This window comes from Bactrocera latifrons, unplaced genomic scaffold (genome assembly GCF_001853355.1).
Source record: "Bactrocera latifrons isolate USDA-ARS-PBARC rearing strain unplaced genomic scaffold, ASM185335v1 scaffold_65, whole genome shotgun sequence".
Taxonomy (NCBI): domain Eukaryota; kingdom Metazoa; phylum Arthropoda; class Insecta; order Diptera; family Tephritidae; genus Bactrocera; species Bactrocera latifrons.
In genome coordinates, this window is record NW_017537323.1 from 869,049 (window position 1) to 893,420 (window position 24,372).

General features: G+C 35.2%; 1 protein-coding gene across 1 annotated transcript in view; it reads left to right on the plus strand.

Moving 5' to 3' along the window:
* Positions 1-540: 540 nt before the first annotated feature.
* LOC108975465 overlaps positions 541-24,372 on the plus strand; it is a 270,318-nt gene continuing 246,486 nt past the window's right edge. Inside the window, exons 1-2 of the mRNA XM_018943963.1 lie at positions 541-781; positions 7,991-9,359. The gene's annotated coding sequence lies outside the window, so the exon portion shown is untranslated. The remainder of the gene's footprint in view (positions 782-7,990; positions 9,360-24,372) is intronic.

Below are 24,372 nucleotides of genomic sequence, written 5' to 3' on the forward strand. Positions count from 1 at the left end.
TCGCTGTGGGCGTTGTAGTTGGTTACTTAATGGTCACAACCGAGTAAGAGAGCAATCCAGTGTGCAGCAAGGGAGCTGAGCTGAACAACTGTGCGTCGCGCACACGCGACAAAACTGCAAGCGAGTCACAGCTACGCTGTTCTCTCTCTATATCTCTCTCTGTATATGTGTGCAGTATGCCACCATGCGTAGCCGTTATATGACGAAGAGAGCGAGTGCGATTATTTATGCAAAGCATAGCTGACTCTTGTTAGCGCTAGAGGCGCGACAGAGTCCTTGCTGCACGCGTAGAGAGTTGTCAAACGCAGCAGCCAGACGAGCATTCCTATCGGCGCACGAATGCAATCGCTCGTGTGTGCACGTGTGTAACGAGCTGTTTTTTGTATGCCTTGGCACTTGCCTTTCGTGCTGCAGCTGCTGCTTTTGGTGAAGCTGTGCGAGCGCACCGCAGCGCTTACAAACACACACGCCGCTATGTCGCCCAACTGGCCGCAAAGTCGGAGCCGTTGTGTCGAACAGTTTACCAGCGATTGTCGTGTGAAAAGGACGTGTTAACGGGAAAAATCGGTAACGGTACAACGTCGTACGTTTTACGCTCGGTCGCGTCGTGCAGTTTTCTAATGGAATACACTGCTACTTCAGCCCAGTGCACAAGTGAAAAAATAATTGGATTTTGTGATAAAGCTCCAAAGAAATAAACGAAATTCATTTAAATGAATGATTAAAGCATCGATTTGTGTATTGTAAAAGTGTTTCGACCATTCAGCAGAGTATTAAAAAGGTATTAGTGCTTGGTGTGCAGCATTTCATTTTATTACCACAATTTCGTCTATATTGTAAAGAAGGCGTTTTCTTGCTGCTGTCGCCAGCGAAAAAACATAGAGCAGACAGTGCTGTCGTGCGAAAAGGCGAAAGCAAAAACAAGGAAAACGAAAAACACAAAATATTATGGCAAATTTGGCTGTGCTTCCTTAATGTGCTGGTCTTTGCAAGCGCTTGCAAGTGGCTAAGTGGGTGTACATATGTATATATATATAAGTGTGTGGCTATGTGTGGTTGTGCGCTTACAAGACTGAGGCGGAAGTGATTTTTGAATATCCGGCTTGTATGTGAGCTGTAAGCTGCGCTACAAGGCGGAAGAACAGGCAAAGCCGCCCATAAAGACATTCATTTGAGCGGCTGCAGGATCTAGCTGCACAGGAATAGATAGCAAAATTGCTGCAGATATACATATACATACACATAAGAATGCAAATATTACGGTTCGCTTAGTTCTCTGCATATATTGCTCCCCGCGCTTCACTATAACTCATAGCGGCGTTAGCTGCTTATCCCTGTCGCTGGCTGTTGTCTGCGCTATTGGCGCTGTCATGTTGGTTGTTTGTTGTTGTCGTGCGGTTGGCTGTTGGCTGCTGTCACCCAGCATGCGCCGCTATGTTGCTGTGATATATTTCATACGCGCATTTGCATATTTTAAGGCGTTAATGCCTGGCATTGTGCTGGCGGAACGCGGAGGCGACGCCTTTTTGCGTTGTTTGGCAAGTAAATATAGCATCATTGACGTGCACAAGCCTTTCTTCTCAGCTGATTTTATACGTGGCGCTTTAACTTGTCGATCATGGCGTAAGATTTATTGCCTTTTCTTATATACAGTTAGCAGATGTGTTGAAAACAGAGCTTGCAAAGTCACAAGCGACTTGCTCTTAAGGCAGCAGTGACAGAAATTTAAACTCAAGCTTTTTGTAGTTTATTAGCATAGTGAGAGCAGTGTGGGTGTGTTAAGCAAAGCCTGCTTTGAGGCGTTCAAGAAATTAGATACTTGAAAACTAGAAGTTGTTTGATATTAAAATATGTAATTTCACAGAGCGGTGTAACCTTGACTATAGCTATTCTAAGCTAATTATACATTTATTAAAGTACGCTTTTAGGCGCTGTAAATGTGTAATGCGGTAATTAAGTGTTTATCGCAATTTATTTTAAATATATAATAATTTACATTACGTACATACTTTTTCATTAATTCCGTCTTAAATTTTGTTTAAAATTTTTTCTTTAAAAAATTAAAAAAAATAAAAAAAATTGTTTTCTTGTTTATTTAATATATATGATAAAAATTTCATAAATAATTTTTCTTTTTTAATTTATTTAAAACAAAATAATTAACGCAAATTATTTGCAGACATATTGAAATTGAACAGATTTGAATAACATATTAAGCGCGCTGCATACCTTTAGGCTCGATTTAGCTAAGCTGTGTATTAATTGCAGCAATAAATGCGGCTTTTAAATAAAATATATCTGCGAAAAAAGGTTTGGAGCAGTATAAGTTGCAAACATTTAGCAAACAATAATTGTTTCTATACTTTTAAGAGTATTGCATACTTTTGGGAACCAAATACAAAAGTTGAAGAAAAAGAAGAATTGCAAAATGCTACCTAATGCAGTAATTTAATTTAGTTTTTTTTATGATTTTTTAGTTTTATAATTTTTTAGTATTTTTAAAATCGTTGCATACATTTTGGCGCAACTTTAGTTTTTTAATTAATCTACGAACTAACCAAGGGAAGTTTGAAACGCAAAGCAGAATATATAAGATCACTCAAGTTCGAGTTGAATGAAAAAAACATGCATTGAAGCAATTGCTGTATACTTTCAAGCATTTGAACCAATTTCTTGTCAATACGGGTGAATTGTTTGAACAGCATAAATAAGCAGTATAGAGTGAGGCGTTTGTAGCATTTTTAGAATATGCAAATCAAAGTAAGTGTGGTTTTGTATTATTGTTGGTCCTTAACTTGGTAGGCTTTAATAGTAAATTTTTGCAATTTTCATGTATTTCACATGTACTGCAATATAAATAATCAAAGTGTTGTTATCAACTGTATTGCTTTTAGTTACGAAAACTTAAATAACCATTTTTAAAGTTAAGTTAATTACTTAAAGTTTTTAATGTGCATAAATGCTATGAGCACAATGAGCACAGTCTACAGCAGCTTAGGCGTAGAGGGCTGACCAGTATTTGCTATTTGTCTAAAATACCTAAACTAATAAGAAATCTTCAAATTTAGTGAACAAACTATGTATATACTTTTTTTTAGGAGCGGTTTTTTTAAAACATATGAATCATTATATGTTTGGCATACTTTTAGGAGTACAGTGATGGTAAAAACCATCCAAAAACTATGGATTAAAGGATAGTAACACAATAGAAATATTTTTGTATTAAAAAGTAATATTTTTTTAATACATCTCTTAGCTTAGCATACCTTAAGGTGCTATTGTTTCTTAAAATTGCCTATATATAGCATACTCTCAAGAGCACATCGGTCGTAGAGTAATAGTAAGATACTACGGATTAAAGTAAAGTAACACAAATGAAAAAAAGAGTAATATTTTTCATATAAAATCTCTTAGCATAGCATACCTTGAGGTGCTTTTTTTGTAAGCTGCATTTTTTTCTGTTTTTCCATAGAATACCCACAGTAAACAATATTATATTATTAAATTTATTTTTTAACGTCACTTCAGTTTTCCAGCCATTATGTACTTACTATTTTAACCTACTTTCAGGCGCTTGTGCCGCGTAAAATCGTTAAAATCAATAGTGACAACAATTAATTGCAAAATCAAAGTAAGAAACAAAAAGTGAGCAAAGCAATTAAAATAGCAACAAAAGCACAAAAAATAAATGCAATTAAAAGTCGCATAAAACAAGCAACAGCAATTAAAATAGCGCAGCAAAAAGAAAAACAGCGCGCGCTCTACGGCAATTGCATTTCCTTATCAATTACATTGGCAACATTGTAAACAAACAAACAACGCGAACGGCAAACGGAAAAGCGCGACGTTCCATTTGTTTACCAATACTGACAGCTGCTGGCGTTGTTGTTGTGCTCGTTGTCGGGCGCTGTCAGCGGCTGTGTGTTCATTTGTGCGTCTGTTTGTGTTACTGTTAATCTGTGTAGCGCCGTAAAAAGCCAATTAATTTGCTTTATTTATGCAAATTGCAAACGCCGAGGGAAGTGAACTCCAGCAAAAAGTGCAAAGCCTCGAATTTTTAGCAAAAACTGTGTAAAAAATGGATTGAGCAATTATAAATAAAGCGAAATTTGTAAGAATTGTGTGACGGCAGCTTCAAAAAATTATGTAAAAAATTAAAATTCGAAAAAAGAGTTTATAAAAAATTTGTTAAAAATAGGATTTAAAAAAATTTCATGTTTGTTGGTTTGATGGCAAATAATAGTGGAAAAATATACAATTCTATTTTTTTAACACAACAACAGCACTCAAGCGATTTTTAAAACATCTAAAAAATTCTCAAAATAATAGCCACTGATTTGTGCTTTTCATTCGACAAATTTACTAAATTGTGGTTTTCGTAAAAGTTAAAAAAAAAATAAATTAATTAAATAAAAAGTGGCAAGAAATTTAAATGCAGCTTGGCACGATTTCTCAAAACTTTAATTCACACTAAATTGCAGCACATTCATTGCGATATACAGACACTCATACATATACCCACAAATATTTTTTTAAAATATCACTTATTTACATAATTTTCATGAGCTTAGTGTGCATAAGCCAATTCAGCAGCAGTTTGCTTCATTTAAGTATTAAAACTCGTTAACTTTTTATAAATTATTTGCAAATAGTTATTTTGGTTTACTCACTGCATTTCATTGGCTGCTTAAATGCAAAAAGTCAATGCAGAAATTGTAAAAAATAAAATGCATTTTTTATTGAACTAAAATGAATTTAATATGTTAACAGGTCAATAATTTGCTTAAAACATTTATTATTTAAATTTTAAAGAAAAAATTATCATTAGCTCACACTATTGCAAAATAAATTACTACAACTACAACACTGCCTTACTTTTAACACTCTTAAAAAGTTATACTAAGCTTGCCACCTAGTTTAAGACACAAAAAAGAAATTATTGGCGGCTCTATAAAATATACATACATATATACATTGTGCAAATTATTTCATGCTCAAAGTATTCAACAAAAACAACTCAAAAAGATTTGCGAGCGATGTCGAGCACTATTGCCATCTTTCTAACATTTGTCTGACGATTTTCAAGCACCATATCTTACCTTTTTTGTAATATTTTCATCGGTTAAGGAGGTCGAAGGTCGTCCAGAACGACTCATGTCTTCAACAGTCTCTCGACAGTCTTTGATGTTTTTGATTAAATTTAGAAAACGTAAGACTTTTCTAATATTCGCAAACGAAATTTGGTTAGAAATGCAAAATTTGAGACAAATTCTTTGTGTACCGACATAAGCAGCTGGTTGACACATCGCGCGCAAAAAACAAAAATAGCAAAATATATTTTTATGAAATATCATTTACCCGCAGAATTATATTTCCGTGTGCTTTTTTAAATTTTTGAGATATCATTATCAAATTACTCGTACGCCTTTTTTTGTTTGAGGAGCTGCTCATTCGCTGGTATCGCCTATATTAGACTTAGCGGCTGTACGGATACTAAATGAGCGATTAGCATCACAGCTTTCTATGGAAAATTTGTTACTTGACGAGATATCTTCAAAATGTTTGTTTCGAAATATCTATCGTCCAAGGAAACTGTCATACAAACTGACCTATCAAGATCCTTATGAAAAAAAAACTAAATACGGTTAGCAAAAAAATAAAAAAAAAAAATCAAATATGTATGTATGTTTGCTAACATTTGAAGATATATTTTTTCCCAATTTTCGTTATATATAATATATTTTATATAAAACGTTTTAGAAATAACAGACATTTAATATTTTTTTTTAATTTATTATTTTTGTCTATAATAAAATTGAATTTTTGGAGTAATTTTCTATTATAAGCTTAAGTTATTAAACTTCGATTATTTAGAATATTCATAATATCTCCAACAACAAATAAATTTTCGAAGAACGGTATACAAACTATAAGTTGGGTTAGGTTAATCTTGTAGGCTAATATGCCACGCATATATCAGTTTTGACCCTTTACGATGCCAGATGGAGTTCAGTTGCTAGGTCAAAGATTGGTAGTCACCCTTTCGGATGCCTGCGCTTGATGCGAGTTTTAACGGAATCTGCTGCTTCACTACAGATACCTCCTCCAGCGTATCATACCGTGGGGAGCGCAGATGCTTATAGCGTAGTCTTTGTTATGCAGCACAAGTGCTCAAGAGATGATATTCCCTGCTGCCCTCTTTTCGAGAGTGAACAATTAGTATTAGTATTATTATAGAAACTGAAGGTATTAAACTGAGTTATTTTCTAAGCTAACTAAAAAGTGGTTCAATGAGGTAAAAGCACAAAAATGCTGAAATCGTAACAAATGTTTTTTGCGCTTTTAGAAACTAAACTGCAAATTTTATGTATACGAAGATGAAAGGCAAAAAATTAAAATTTTTTTAATATGTATTTCACATATTATAACTTACATATATTTATACTAGAGCGGATTGACTTGTGGCGCCAAAAAACCGAAAAATTGCGCCAGCGAAAAATGTTCAACAGATAATTTTGAACAACTTTGAGTAAGAGAATATAGATCTTTAACCTCAGCGAAGTACCTCAAAAATCATAAGAATTTATTCCTGAGTTTTTGAGTTGGAAACATGAGTGCATTTTGATATTCTACTGGTCATTTGTCGGAATCCTTCAGATTGAACAAATATATCAAATATCACCCATAAAAAAGAGCATTCATATTTTATCCATATTCGCTTAGGCAAACTTGATTCGTAAAATATTTCCTGCCACCGAGAGGTGAAAATTCGACCCGCGCTAATGTATACACATATGTATGCATAAATCAAAAAAAAATTAAGCATTCTTTTATTGTTGTTGTTTCTTTAATTCCTAAGTATATTTTAATATTGAAAATATTAATTTCAAATTTGTTATAAAGTAATCATTTCAAACTTCAAGTGAGATTAAGGAGAAGTTAGTAGTAGTTTTAGTAGTTAGTTTTTTTCTATCAAATTTGCGCAAAGCTTTTAAAATTAAAATTCCTAAACTGGTAGTTAATTTACTACAAAAAATTAATAACTATTTTTATAAATAATTATAATAATAATGATCTCTTACTTTTTTAATTTCCTTTCTAGAAGCATTTTTTCATATTTTTTTTATTTTTAATCCCAACTTTTTAGAGAAAGTATTTTTTAGACGCTGTGGGTTTTGATTTTTATTTTTAACCTAAATTTTAGACAAAAAAGTTGGATAATTTGATTTTCAAGGAATAAATTTGCCGACTTGTATGAGCTATAGCATATATGTATTTCTTTTATTTTTTTAAATCTTAATTATTAGCTCGGAGTTAAAATTTTTGGTTTCAGATTTTTCAAACCGATATAAGCTTCAAAAAAAAAAATTTTGTTATGTATTATATGTTTTATTTCTTTTAATGAATTCTTTACAATTATGACTATATAAAATTCTGAAATATACCATCTTATTTGTATTGCAATGATTTAGAATATTTCAAGTTTCATCTTTAAATCAAAAATCTATTCTAATTGGAACAATCAATCTAAAATAAATTTTTCATAAGCTTACAGGCGAAGGAAAAACGATATAATAGAGACCACACATATTGAAAATTGGGATTTTGGTTAAAAAATGGTTTTTAGAAATGGATACTTATTGGTTATATCTGACGACGGAAGCTTAAGTTTGGTTGATTTTTTACATATACATATGTATATATACATATAAAATCAAAAATAATTCGTGTAGTGAAACAAAAGCAATAAAAGACTTAATTTTGATATGTTGTTTTACATTTTAGGTAACGATTAATAAGAAAAAGTTTTCATCTTACTCTACAATAAAGCTTTTAAAGAAAACATTTTAAAAAAAAAAAAAAAAAAAAAAATCATGAAAATCTTTTCTCATATAAATTTTAATAAATTTATAATAAAAATTCAACAAAATGCTGAATTTTAATAATTAAATAAATAATAATAATTATTCGTTTTTACTTACCATTTCAGATGATTTTAAAAGGCATAGACGAAGTAACTCTTCAATCTACCAAAAATAACAAAAAAATTACTTAGATTGTCACTAATAAATGGCTTGCAAAGAAAGGCTATAATTTCTGTAACGCAAAGTGGAAATTGTGAAAATTATTTGCTAGTGAAAATAAGAAGAAAAAAAAGTACACGTGCAGATTTGTTACTGTGAACATTTGTGAAACATAAAATTAGTTAGTGGTAATAATACAGAAATATGAAAAAATGGGGCGCAGCACACAAAAAAATATTAAAAATAAATAGAAATTATGAAACAAATTGAATGATAAGAGAAACACAGCATAGTGCTTAAAAACCCCTGAAAGTATGCAACGCCAACTGAAACAACAGAACGCGCGTAAGCACTGATAAGTTCGAATTTCCGTGAGAAACGCCAGCTAAAAGCAGCACACAGCAACGCCAACTTAAGTCTAGCAGGCAGCTGTGCTTAAGCGCCCACTAGTATGGCTCACAAGTGTATTTATGTATGTGTGCTGAAAGAAATGTCAATAAAACAGCCGTGTGTGAGTGAAAACTAATAATAACAAAAGCAAAGCCGGAATGCAAACAGAATAAACAAAACAAAAAAAATTTAGAAAAAATACTGGAAAAAGCAAACAACAAAAGTAGGCTACCAGGCGATAAACACAACAAAAGTGAGTTATTAAAAATTATGTAAAAAGCTGCTGGAAACAAATGCTGCTAATAAATGCCAGTGCAACAAAAAATAGTTAAAGTAAAGAAAAAATAACCGTTGAAAGTAAATTCCGCTCTGAATGAAAGCGCAACAGTGGTAAAAAATCAGATTAATTAAAACGGCGTGTGTAGAGAAAAAAAAAAAAAACGAAAAATCGCAAAGCAAATACGCACACAGCAAACAGACGAGAGTGAAAAAGTGAGTCTCCCAGCTCAACTCAACTCAACTCAATTCAACTCAACTAATCAATTGCAAGCAGGCACCACTAAGCGCCAGCAAAGCAAAAAGATAAACAAAACCTACATCCACAATACCGTTGCAGCACTCTGCACCCCTCTCACCCTCTCCACCCCCACAGCTGCCACAGCACACGCACTAGACGCAATCAATGCCCACTAGACAAGCACGCCGCTCCAAAGTGCACTCGAAGTCTACACAGCTGCACCGCTAAAGCTCTATGCTCCACACTCCACTCCGCCCCAGCTGCAGCCGTCATTTATTAAACGCAAAAAAGTAAAAAAAAAAAAATATTGCATACTTTTCTGCTTGCACTATTTAACTACGCGCTCACTCGCCTGACGCTTCCACAAGCAGTAGCGGCAGCTCGACGCTTCAGAGGGAATAAAACGCGAAACGATAATTTCAGAAAAGGTAGGTTAATCATAGATTAAAATGCGTTTATTGTGCACATTTATCAATGTAAGCGCCCGGCTACACTGCACGACGCCTGCCGATATGCAGCGCTTATTGTTGGCATTGTGCCGCGGCTGTCATAATGCGCACTTGTAGTTTCTCTTTCGTTTAAATGCGGCGCTTATGAAAAGTGAAATACGCGGCAGCAGATAATTAAGTTGGCATTAATGGCGCTTTTGCCATATAACGCTGGCGGAAGCGCCTTGAAGTAGGCCAATATTATTTCAATCATTTATCGCAACGTATTAACGAGACTGCGAAAATAAGCGCAAAGATAATTGCTGCCTTTTGCTCGGTTTTACCTTGTAGGTATGTATGTGCAGCTTTTCAACATGATTAAATTCGAAATAAAATCTTTAAAGTTTTCGCTTAAAGCGTTATTTAATTGCCTTTGTGGTAATAACAAAGTTAAAGAGTAATAGCATTATGACAACCACAAGACATTGAACTGTTTAAATTTTACGAATTAATACATGCTATAAGAAAGATAGTTAGTACAATTTCATTACTATTTCTAAATATTTAAAAGTATATTTATATACTATATCTTGCAATCTATTCATAAGAACTTAGTTAGAAAGTTTTCGAAAGAATTATTGTTTCTAAGAAATATTTACAATTATGCTATAGCTGGTGAAAGTTAGACTAATTCATGCTACGAAATTATTAGGAACTTTATTAATTTTGTGATGTTAGCCTAAAAGTATGCTATGATACTAACATAGCTTTGCTATGTTAAGGCTTCATAGAAGCAACTTAAGTGATTATATATTAAGGACAAGCTGCAACCTGCGCACATTGCACAATGTAGAAAATTGGTCGTGTCAACTCAAAAACCTTCATAAATAGTTTGGTTTAATACGATACGGAAACAATTCGAAGCCAATTCATGGATTTTTCCCTACCTTCTTATTGACTTGTGACACATTGTATTGTCTTGGTGAAACAGCCATTTCTTTTTCTTCAAATGACCCCGTTTTTGCCAATTTCATCCTTCAAACGGTCCCATAATTGTATATAATAGTTGCTGTTGATGGTCTTTCATTTTTTCAATGGGAATTCGGAGTGAAATAATAGCGCCATGTCACATACGCAAAAACTTGTCGTTGTTTTTGGTAAAAAATGAACACGTGCGGCACCCACTTTTCAGAGAGCTTTCTCATGCCCAAATATTAGTAAATGCTATGATATACTCATTCATTTGATATCCTGAAAACGCCTGCTTTCTCGAACAATTCCATTTTTTATATTTTTCGAAAATTATTTTGTGGACCTTTTTGATGCTTTCTTCGGTAAAAAACACTTTAGGGCATCCATTGTATTCACCGTCTTCGGTACTCATTTCTTCATATCTAAAGTTGGCATATCAACCCATTATGCTTGGTTTTTCAGGCGCAGTGTCCGGTAACTTGTCAGCAATTCAAGCTTGTGCTTCAACTGTAATGTTTCCCTTCGATACCCTATATTTTACCAACACCCGAAATTACTTTTTATCCAATTTTTTCAAAGACAAAAGTAGTTTCACTCAATATGATATAATTTATAAATTAGTGATGCGATAGCTGTCAAATTTATATATGCGTCTTTTAAAGCTTAGGGATTTAATTATAGTGGCACCATCTATTTGTCAGGTCAGGGACTTTTTTCGTTTGAAATGATAATAATAAATAGTTTTGTTGCTTAAAAGTATTGAAGTTACAGTAATATTGAACTGAACACAACTGTCCAGTTTCTTTTATTCGTTTTTAAAACATTAATAATATAATTACATATATTCAAATTATATACACTCGACAATGTGCTGGTATTATATGAAAACTCTGAGCAATACTCAAGACCATCTGCACCGTTGCTAGTGCCCAAAGACCTTAACGAATTTCCATCCCTCTCTTAATATATTTGGATTACAGGCGCATTATTTAAAACAGATGCGATGATGTAAGCGAGATACAGACCTCTTGCTTCTTTTCTTTTTGTCCACCACTACCAGCTTAGCTCCGAGGTATATCCCCCTACCTTGACTATATTCTCTTAAAAGAATTAGACTAATCTCTCGCCGAAGCAAGCAATCATTTTGAGTTGTCCCTGGTACCAGTAGGCATCTGTGTACGATTGCACTTCGTAATAGCACTTAAAGCTCCATGTTTGTCAGCATGCATTCACTTTCATTAGACTTCGAGAATTTTTCGGCATCTTCCTTATCCAGTACTCCTTTCACAATACATACAGTTTGTCTTCGATCGTTTGGCTCTCGGCTGAGCATTTCCACCTAAGGATCGTGTGTATCACGTTCTCACGATAATTCTACAGACTTAGCGTCATCCAATTTTAGTTAAAATCTCCTAACAAGGTACCTACTCGGACAATTTCAACCATATCACCCCAACATTCTTTCATTAGTGTGTGAAAATATTTCCCATAGGACACAACTTTAAATTCCATCTGATTTATTCACTTTCAGAACCCCTAAATGTATACGGATAAGGCTTTTCACGAATCTGTTCATTTGAGCTGTGTCACTTTATGAATAAAAATTGTTCAAATCGAGGCGAAACTATCCACGCCTTCAGATACCCAATGTGTCGACCCCAATGTCTATTGTGATAATATCAGTCAATCTGTGGGATATACTATATTAAGGGGTCAGTAAGATAATGTTTTTACACAAAAAAAAATTTTTGTTTTTTAATTTTATGTTCTCTTATACCCTTAGAATCAATGTAGAAACCACTTTATCATTGGAAGTTTTCGAAAAAGGCCCAAAAATAATAATACCCTCAAAACCTCAAACTTTAAACCAGTTTTTCTCCAAACATACTTTTTTAAACTGGCGAACATGATTCCACAAAATGCCTGGCTACCGTTCCTATATTTTTTATAATTTATAGACAACGTTGTAGCAAAATTTATGAAAAAAAAATTAGAAAAAATTAAAACAAAAACAAACGTTAACTGCATTTTAATTTATCAATATTTTTTTCATAATTCTAGTAGAGACGGTAACCATTCACGAATGAATGAAAAATATGTCAAAAAAACCAGGCCAGTTTACTTTACTGAGCCCTTGAAGATTATAATGATAAGCCTTTTCTGAAAATATTATGTCATTATATCGGATATGGGTAGATAAGGGTCAGTATTTTTCTTATCCTTCATAGACTTAATAGAAAGGTGTACGAACTTCCGGCTGACTTTAAACCGTATATATCGGCAAATACGTAAGTTATAACAATAAAAATGAGACATAACAGTGCAACTTTACACCATATAATTGCTGATTTTAGGTGAGTAGAGGTACCTTAATGAAATTCACAAAACATTTTTAAAATCAAGTTTTGACTACAAAGGCAGGTTTTTCTTCACCTTTGATCCTGCCAAGTCCTTCCTTACTTGCTTAATATTGTAATTTTCTGCAACTTATACTGGGACGACAAATGTGCATAGTACCCGTTGTGCAAGAAAAGCTGTTTTTGCGGAGGCTGGGCTGCTGTCACGAGTACTCAATCTCCATTAGGAGGGTAGGGATTAGATAGTTTTTTGCCCTCCAACGGCAGACCAAAGAAACGTGCGTGTCTCCTATTGTCCTAAAGATTTCTTGGTTTAAAGTATATCTCATGTGAAGCCCATAACTTAACTGAATTTCTGCTTTCATGTACCGGCTGCCAAATTCATAAGTTAATACTGGAAAAAGGTGTCTTAAACACACATTTCAATTTGAATTGAAGACATATTTTACGCTGGATATGATAAAACAGGGTCTGTTCTGGATAAGTAGGAGTTTAACCTGCTATAGTATCCAACACTGAAGGGTCACTGTCGTTTTGAACTCTCATCTCGAGCTCTTTGTCTGCAATGGGTGGGAGGGCTCTTAATCAGATTGATTTCCGGTAACACTTCAATGTCGAATGTTGTACTGTTTAGGAACAACGAACACCCAACTATGAAGTCAGACCTGATATATCGGCACTCTCGAGGAGTGTTCAGAATGAGATATTTGCGCACCAAAAAATTTCTTTTGATTTTCATAATTTTATCCGATATGTAGGCTACTTCGAAGTCCACATAACTTATGTAAAATATGAACTTATAAAATTAAACAGGTTGAACCTTCGTCCTAGGCAAATAGGTCCAGTCTATGCGGGAAATCTCGCTTCGATTCAAGCCTTGGAGAAAAACCTCATGCCTGTCGCGAGTAATCTCTCAAAATGTTCGAGCGAATCATCAAAAATTGGACGCAATGGATAAACTATCTGAGATGTAGCCGCGGGAAAAATTTGAAAGAGATATTGATCAAAAATTAAATTCCAAGGAATGTTCTTTCGAATTATAAATATTTTCCATTAGACTTGAAGTTTACTTATTATACCAAAAACATGTTTTTTTTTACCTACTTTTTTCATATTTCACCCTTAATTTAATCTTAGGCATTCGCTTTCACTTCCCTACTCACACTTCACTTTTTCATTTCACTTTTAAAACTTTCTGGCACAAAGCAACATGAATATTTCAAAATTTAATTCTTATTTCATATTTACATGCGCACTTTCTTACCTACTTACTTACCCACTTACTTGCCTTCTTACTTAATACTTACTTACGCACTTACCTACCCACTTACAGCAGATGTGTACACATATAAAACCCTATGGCAAGCGCTGCTGGCTAACGGTGCCAGTGCGAGTTTGTATGTGTGTGTTAATATGTAAATACAGATATATGTTTATATTAATGTGTGTGTGTTTGAAAGTAAGTAAGGCGTTTACTTAACTGCTTATGCACTTACGCGTTCACTTGTCGCAAAGGCTATTTACCAACACGCACACATGCATATTTAAGCACATGTAGGCATAGTTGCTTTTACATATATACCTCTGCTTTTATGTACTACCATATATACATATGTATATAAGTATAAAAGAGTATGGTTGTACCTTACAGTGGCCATTAATATGCTACAAGCATTTCATTGCATGTGAACGCGCGTTGCGGCTCGCTCTCACCTTTAATATACCCTTGTAAATATATAATACATGTATTTATTCAAGTATGTACAACATACAGTTACCTACATATATATTCCTCTGTGTCGCCGCCGTTCAGCTGCTTGCATTTTTGCCCGCGCGTAAGGATTATCAGGCTATAATTTATGTCAGCTTTTACAATGTCTTTTCCCGTTATCTGCCATCAACTCCGCTCCCCGTTTACCTTCCGCCTTCAGCTTATTTGCTGGCACCGCACTTTCTCTATATATTCGCATTGTTTTCCGCGCCTTTCCCTTACGCTTAATGCGTTTTTATTTTATTATTGCTTGTTTCCTTGATTTTTACTGCCTGTTTATGCGTTATTTTGTTCTTCTTTCGATTGATTCAACTCCTTTTACTTCATTAAATTGCTTTCTTGCTTGCCATTTACTTATAAATATTACTTTTGCATTTATTTAAAATTTTGCTCGCACACGCGCTCACGCACTGGCACTGCAATGCGCTGCTCAGCGTTCGCTTAAATTAAGTGCTCTTCAAAAATAGATAAATTAAAATACGCGATATATGAAAATGACGCGCCATTAATTGCCAGCGACAGCACGCTGTCTGTTCGCGAAGATATACGAGCGTAATTATGGCAACAATGTGTCATAATCCGAGAGGGCGGCGGGGCGGCAGATTATTTAAAGCAAGCGCGAGCACTGATTTATTCTCACTCATATGGGGAAAGATATTTTTGAACACTTTTTCAAACATTTTTCACGATGGAAAGAATTTGTGAATTTTTACATATTCCAAGTACTAAAAAAGTATTTGGAATATGTTTATTATTAGTTAAAATAAATGATGGGAATAATTTGTAATTTTTTAATAATAAAATATTTAATTTCCTAATAAAAGGTGATCCATTTTGCGGTTCATAATTTATTATAATTCGAAAGAACATTCTTTGGCATTTCTTTTCTGAGGATTATCTTTATGATTAATGCATTTGACTGCTAGTTTTTTCTGGTACATAGAAAGATGCATCGACAGCCAGAATGCGGAACTTTAATCCGCTAAACGTAAGCTACTCCCACGACGCTCCCATGGAACCACCGTCTAAGTATTGCGTAGAGGGAGGGCCATGACATTTAAGTCTCCTCAATTTTGCGGACTGACGGACGCTTAATTTGTTGAAAAGTCTCAGTTTTGTCATAGTGAAGGCAGACGCTTCACTAACAGCTTTTCATATCTCAGTCAACTGACATAAAACTAACACTGAGAGTGATTTTTGGGTTTCTGTTCTGCTTGAAAAGTGAAGGCAATAAAATAATACATGCTTAGGGTTTTCTATACATTCTGTATGCGTCGGACAGTCGGACTAATGTCATTGTGGAATCTGTAACGGCAGTTTCTGAAGTACCCATGTCCATTAAGTATTTGGATCAGATTTTCAGATCTCCATATTATCTGCCAATGCACGAGTGGATATTCGGCATAAATCTATTGGTCCAGTGCACTTTGGATGGGGATTGCCGACGCTGCTGCCATCTTTTTATCGATACTTATTTATCTCTCTAAATGTCAATTGACCGATTGATTTAGTCCAGAAAACATTTATTTTTCGAATTGCGGAAAGCTTATGCGGTGCAATTATTTCTTTAGCAAATACTTTTACATACATTGCTTTTATCCATATTGGTATTGCATACAGTATTGCGGAACTCATTACATATCATAGTGTCATAATATTATACCAGAAACTTCAGCTGTGTTTGTGAAGTAACTTCAAACTCCCATAATGAGAGATCTATTCGTTTTGCCACCCTCCTGTACGTTTCGATGACTTGCTCAAGCATTTCGACCGGTAAATGGGGAATGACACGCGTAATGTTTAGCTCCATGACCTTTAGACTTAACATATCTCCGCCAGAAAACGTGCACTATTACGATCTTGCTGGCCAATCGCCTGGTCCATAACGTGAAATTTTCGGCTTACCGAAATATTCTATCCATAAATACATTGATTGATGGGATATGTGGGGGGAAGTGACGCCGTCCCTTTGAAACCAAATGTCGCTAAGATCACGAGCTTCTATTTCAGGAATGAAAAAGTCGGACATAATGATACGAGAACAGTTCCGTTCTTACCGGCATCATTTATGGAGAAATATGGAAGTTGGAATCATTGCTCCTCAATCTCCTCAGATTGCTCTTCGACGTAAAAGCGACAGTTTTGCTTGCCTACATACCCATCGAGCCAAAAATTGGCCTCAATGCTGAACAAAATTTTAGTCGGAAATGTCGAATCTTCTTAAGAGTCTATAGATCGTTGCAATATTCTTGCACCGGCTGTATTCAGCGCGCTTTTAAATTAAGATCTCGACGTAAAATGCTCCAAGCCGATCTATACCTCAGTCCAAGTTTCTGCGAACGGCTCTGAATCGACTATTCAAGGTCTTCGTGATTCATTGAGCGAAGCGCGCGAAACACAGAGTGTGAGAGGGGGCGTAATCCTATGAGCTTAGCATAAAGTTTAGCTAGCATCTGAAGGAATTTTCCGGTCTTTGATCTTTGCAAGTTGCAAGTATAACAAATATACAGTGACACTCGAACTTAGACCTTCCTTACTTGTTTTAAACTAATTTTTTAATGTGTAAAAGAAATTTAATTAACTATTTTTTTTTTAAGTAACTTTATATTCTTTTCCCTTAATTTAAAGTAATTTTTGCTCAAACTGTATAGTTTGTAATGGAATTGAATGTTTTGGTTTAGTTAAAATTTGAATTCGGAAAAATAAGTCCAGTTTCAGTACTTTAAGAAGGAGAAGATCAAAACTCACTTTAAGTCGAAGTAAATTTTATGCGTTCGCCAATCACTTGAACCGCATTTGAGGCTTAGACATGCTCTGTTCTTGCTGACTACGCTTATAATTTCGGCCCCTCAGTTTAGTATTCTCGAAACCGGTCATGAATAAACAAGTAATATGATGTTTTATAAGATTAGATTGTGAGTCAGAAGTAACTGAGAGCTTTTCAAGCAGACGAAGTTAGACCATTGGTACATAAGTGTATTGAAAAGAGTAGCCCGTAAAGCATCAGCTATACAAATGAATATTAGCACCGATTCTGCGTTAAATGGATTCTGTTGAAAATGCTGTCTTCTTCTCGATTCAACGTTTGATGTTTACTTCAACAAGATTTCCTGTCAAGCCACCAGCATTAACTTCTTTAACATTTTTACTCTTATTTCCGCATTACATTGTTTGTTATATATACGCCTATTGGTATGCAAGACTGTTTGAAAATTTCGAGAAGTGAGTATAAAGCCTTAGAGCGAGCCGGCTCGACAGGATGTTGCTACAACATGGCAGGAAGCGGGGGAATGTGAAAACATGAACACCACACCCACAAACAATAAAGTGAAAAAGAACGAATTCTTAACAACAGGAAATGAAAAGCGCACAATTGAATTTAATTGTAGGCAACTTCCGCAGCACTTCAATTTGCCTACACCCAATTTTCATAGAAAACAAAGCGCAAATCAAAACCGTTTCATACTTTACGGATTTGCAGCTTCTGTGTTAACAGCTGGGCTTTGTGCTTGTTGCAGGTTATGTTGCTGTTTATAATTTCAGAATTTGGATACTTTAATTTCAAAACTTTCGTGGAGGAAGATTTTTTTAAGCATATCTTTAAGCGCCGACGAAATTGTTTGCTTTTACTTAATTCATTCAAAATGCAATCATTCAATCGCTTCGTGTTTTTATATAGGGAATTGTGCGAAAGTTATTTGTAGAAACCAAGCTAAGGCCACAGGTTTACCGGAAATTGTAAGCTGACTTATACTTTCGCGTCGATACAGCATACCTTAAGGCTTTTCTATTTTGACAACGTTTATGGAAAGTTAAAATAAAATAAATGGAAAGTTAAAATAAATGGATTTAGTTAAGACTGTATTACATGCCCACATATGAATTTGGTTTTATTTTAAAGTGTGATTGATGACCATACGCTGCGAAAGTGGATATTGTTAATCGACGCCCACAAATAGGGAAAGAATATTTGCTTTTGAAAGTAAAGTTTATAACCTGTTTACATATTGAGAGTGATAACTTTAATAAAATAAAATTAAAATTCAATTCGGCAGGGTTGCCACCTTGATTTATACATTATTAAATGTAAGTTTTTTCAATTAGCTACTGAATATAGCGTTATAACTTACGCATTATTCATAGACTTACCGATCTAAACGGGATCTCCGAAATAACAGCCCTGGGCCGGATAAATGCGAGTCAATCCAGGTACCTAGAACCGGCTATTGTGGGAATATATTTTACTTTCACCGACGAGGAGGTTCAGAGTGTCGACATTAAGACAAAGTCGACGAAATCCATTGGCTCTGATGGAATCAAGATGCTTATGCTAAAGCATTTAGGCTGGAAGGGAGTAAGTTACCGCACGAAGGCTCTTAATATGTCGCTGACCAATCATTCAAATACTCGATATGTGGAAAGTCGGAAGAGTAGTCCCACTGCTGAAACCTGAAAAACCAGCAAACAAGGGGGAGTCCTATCGTCCGCTAACTCTCCTCTTCCTAGTAGTGGAGGCACATGAGGCCTTGCTACTCCCGACCTTCACTCAAAACCTGAGCCTAGCTAACCATAATTATGCCTTCCGAAAAGTGCACAGTGCCACCATAGCACTTAACCTAAATGCTCAGTTAGTTCGTGGGCTTAATTAGAAACCATTCTGTGAGAGAATTATCCTCGTCAAAAGACTTTGACACAATCAATCATACAGGACTACTGCAGGACGTCCAAAAAAGTACGTTTCTTTCAGGACTGAAGAGGTCAAAACTGAACAGAATTTAACAAGGTGTTGCGAAGAGTGGTGTCCTCTCCCCGTTTTTGTTTAACTTCTATACCTCGAAACTTCCACAGCCAACAGAGAGAATCTGTGTCACCTCGTACGCTGATGATTGCACGATATTGACGTCGGTAAACGGCTATCTCTTCGACCTTTCTCGCTTCCTCTCTGCTCGATACTTAACACTCTCCTAAACCAAATACAAAGCGACTATATTTACAAACTGAATGAAGAGTAGAGTCTTCACCTTAATATTACAGTCGATAGCGTCAAGATTCCGATTGTCAATAATCCTAAAATGTTAGGTGTGACTCTTGGGAGTTTGGGTTTTTTCACTTCTGATACGACCGCGATAATTGCCAGAGTACAGAGCCGCAACAAAATCCTCGCTAGCCGACAGCACAAGGGAAAAAGGCAAAAGGCTCCCTTCCAGTGAATGGTGTACTTGGTGTCAAACCGCCACCCATTGTAGAGGAAGAGCTCGACCCTAACAGTATGCATTGTATTTTTAGCTGGCATGTAGCATTTCTTTGATTAAATATGAGCTCCTTTAGACATATCTTTGAAAACTCTAAAATATGGAAAGCAGAAAATAATGTTTTTTACAGTTCATAGTTTTCCCAACTCAATATGCTTTGGGAACTAGTATCCCATCAATATTTGTCATGCAGCCACTGCTTCACTTCTATACCTTCCGTATTTTCTATGACGATTTTACCTAGCCTACCATGAGCTGCTGTCAGTCTCTACGCGCTGCGCCGGTCTCTACATGGTGGCTACAAGTAACAATGTGCGACATTTAGCATCTTTGCACCATGGGGCACATATGTCTGAGCTGCCACCGTCCATTGTTGGCAGCGGACGAACTCCCTTTAGAGCACTTAGCGCACTAACTTGCAAACAGTTATGTACGCGAGCATTGCAGTTAGGGCACATGGGATATAGTGCTATAAATCTAAAAAAAAAAAAAAAAAAAAAAAAAAATTGTAGTGTGTGTACCGTTTCTGTTCTGTTTGTTCGTTGGCACATTCAATGCCTTACTGTTGCGTCGCAGCATACTTTTAGGCGGCTGAGCATTTCCAGGCGCACATTGCACGGTGTTTCGCTTGCCTTTCAGTGAGGCTTCCCTGTGTTATACATTTTGCTTTACCATTCTTTTTGTTTTCTGTTGTTGTTCATTTATTTGCTCTTTCTAGTCTTCCTCTACGTTTTCCATTCGTCAATTGTTTTGCCACTTCAGCGCCGCGAAACGTGTTGCTGTGCGCTGAAGTGTGGAGAGAAGTGCACGCATGTTAGGAACTGCCCCAGCCATGGGTTAAGGCGGCGTGGCGCACAGCAACTGTGCCTCTGTGTATAAGAAGCGTTCCTTGTGGGCTTTCAGCTGCCACTTTCCCCCGTTTCGTTTACTTTTGTTTTGGTTTTTTAAACTAAAATTTGCATTGTGCTATCTTGAAAGCCGCCAACTCACGTTCGCTACACACATACATATAGTAACTTATAAATAAATCCCCGTGGAGCGCTCATAACATATTTTAAGGCGTTGGCACAGTTTTGCATTATACATAATGTGTGAGGGCGTTGTACGCATGTTACGATTCCTTCTCTCGTTCACTTGTCTTAACTTTGCACACTTCTTTTTAAATTTTTCTTTACTGCTTCTTGCCTACTAACTTCAATTTCTTATATTTCACCTCTCCGACTTCTTTCCTTTGTTTTGTTCCTCTCCTTCTTTCAAATGTTTCCACGCACTTGTTTTCGTTCTTGTTGACATTTTTTGTTTTGTTTAACTGCGCGCTGTGCAAAACAGACGTCTATTTGTTACATGCTTTTAGGCGCTTTGCATAAATTGCTTTGGTTTCCTTACTTAGCGCTGTTAATTTGAAATATTTTCTATTATGTTGGCTTCGCAAGAACCCGTACAAAAGCCTCAAACTAAATGTTGTGCTTTTCGTGGCATAATTGTAGGTCGCTATGTCCCACAACGCTGAGGTCAGAGTTGAGAGGCAAAGGTCATTGAACGCTTAAAAGGTGACAAGCAGAGGAAGGCAATTGGAGGTGTGAATTTCAGATGAAAAAATTATAATTTTAATGGAAAGAAAGCAAATTTTGAAAACTGGGTTAATGTTTACCGCCAAAATTGGAATAATTAGCATATACAAAGAATTTTTTTAATGCCATATCTTCTTCAAAGCTATAAGCGTTGATAACTTATATTCTTACTGCGAGTAACTGTGCTTAAAGTTGCATTAAAAAGTAAACTACGAAATCATAAAAATTCTCAAAACCACGAACGCAAAAATTTCGCATAGAAATATTGCTTTAGTAGTTTGCTAGGAGGAACTACAGCCATCGATACACAAATTGTCACACTTGGTCATAAAAAAAAAGAAAAAATAAAAAAAATAAAAAGATATTTCTTAAGTTTAGCATTTGCGGTTTTTAAAAATCATTATATTGGTTGTCAAAAAAGTCTTGCGGTATTTTCACTAGATGGCGCTGAGAGCGCGTAGTTCTAGTTTTATTCGTCGCATCGGGTCATGCTATACCTTATTGGAAAGCTCATTTCAAACACGTGTGATTGATTGTCGTTTCCTTTAAGTCGTTCGTGAGTTATAGCGTCGCAAACATGGAGCAAAATAAAGAGAAAATGCGGCATATTTTACAGTACTTCTACGATAAAGGCAAAAATGCATTTCAAGCCGCCAATAAAATTTTTACAGTTCATGAACCCGATACAGTTTCCATTTTCACCGCACAACTATGGTTTAAAAATACCGCAAGACTTTTTTCAATTAAATATACATTTGAATTTTTTGCTTGCTATTTTGGCCATGGTAACACTCCATAAACTTTCCATTGAAGCCAGGTCCAAGCTGTGCGAAGGCCAAGCCAATATTCTAATTTTGCCGAGCCAGTGCTTTACTACCTTCGCTTCGGTTCATGCACAAATGTCTATTTTGTGGGCATGGATTCAAATACAAATGGCTCCATCTTATTTTTCAGTATATCCCAATACTGAAACCGGCCCATTTTACAATTTGTTCAAACTTTTATCTTGGTTTCGCCGCTCCAAACACGTCCTCCAAAAATGTGTTGGTTTATCACTGTGAACCTTTGATAATGTCAGCCACATTATGTTGTGGTGTCTTGATAACAGTGAAGTCTTCCCGCTAAGTCTGGACACATCAACATCGGCTTTGCTCTTCCGGTTTTGTCAACACGACTGACACTTATACGTAGTCTGGTTCCGGAATAAAAAGTTAATTAAGCAAACAAAGAAAGAAAGCGTCATAAAGTTAATAAAGCTTCATGAAAGCTTTCCTATGAAGAGTGAAAGCTGTGGTTATTAATATTTTTTCTTTAGAGAAACAAAGCAATTCGCTTTTAGTTCAAATCTACTAATACAATTTTGCAGGAATGCTATTAGATTAACTTGCACTTATAAAACTAACTGGGTATAAAGTGTCGATATCGGTCTATCATAAACAACTGTACTTTATTTATAATACAAAAATTACATTAAAAAAAAAACTCGAAGATATTTTTCTTCGACTGTTGCTACCTTAAAGCAATGTAGAGACAAAGCATAGTGAAAGCTTCCATAAAAAGCATGAAAGCCCGCTTTTTTAATAGTGAAAGCTTCACTCCGAAATCGAAGTAACATATTTCACTAAATTTAACAAGTATGCGCTTTTATTAAATCACAAACTTTAAGCATAATTTCTGTACTTATCCTCTAAGAAATAACGACATAAAATTTAAATCTAGAACTTGTCTAAAATATTTATGAAATCGAACGAGAATAAGAATCAGCGCAAATCAAGCGATTTATCCACTGATGGCTGTGATTTCTGCAACTCATGACAAACCCAAGGGTCGTGCAGTATAAATAAAGACAAGAATAAATAACAAGCAGCAACACACTGCCTATAAACGGAATAAATTCACTGACCTTCTCCTCAATACATACAATATATATATGTATGGATATATATAGACATTTTTATTGCGATTACTTTGTCTTTACCGACGTTTGCYGCTGTTCGCTCCGTTATGCAAATTTGCGCTCTAACGAAGCTCGCCGCTCGCAAGCTCCAACTTAGCGGCGCTTAGGGACTCTTCAAAGCAAATACCCTATATATTTACATATAGACATTTGTAGGTATTTGCATATAAATTTGAGTTGAATTTCTGCGAACGAGTGCAGTCGGCCGCTTGTGTTGGTATAAGTGTGTAAAGGATAAACAAAGTTTGTGAAAATATTTGAGTTAAGTAGGTAAAAAGAGTGATTGGTGAAACAAAATCTGTTTTACAAATAAAAAAAAAAATATATATATATATTAAATAAAAAATAAAATTAAAAATACAATTGAAAAAGTTTGCTAAATGTATAACTAAGGGATTACGAAATCAATAAGAACGGCGTGAGCACCAACAAGTGCTTATGCAATATTAATGTGACATGACAGGCTGTTACGAGTGTATTTATGGATTCCTACGCAGATGCTTTCAAAAGCTTTCGAATTATTCATACATAAGTTGGCACACATATGCACAGATATTGTATAAATCTACCGTTTTCTTGTATATTTAGGACATGTGGAAAGCACCAATACAGAAAGTTTTACTTAGTTCTGTTTGTCTTTGAAGAGGTTATCTAGCGGTACTTTTGTTAAGATAAATGTGAAGGTTCAAAATGTGGGACATTGAATAATAAGCTAGCAGTATATTCCAACATATATTAACTAAAACTTAAGCTAAAACTTAAAGCTAAACTTAAACTTAAACTTTAACTTTAACTTTGACTCAGGTCATATTCTACCGTTTTATTTATTCGCACTTTTTCTTTATTTTCCCGCAAGGCGCGCCCTTCCTCGTTCTTGTGCTTCGTATAATGTCTGCCATTTTTCTTTCATTAAGTACATTCGGTGAAAATATAAACAAGCCAGCCAAATAAAATCTCTCGCATGTAATTTATTATTACCATATATCGGGTGATTTTTTAAGAGCTTGATAACTTTTTTAAAAAAAAAAACGCATAAAATTTGCAAAATCTCATCGGTTCTTTATTTGAAACGTTAGATTGGTTCATGACATTTACTTTTTGAAGATAATTTCATTTAAATGTTGACCGCGGCT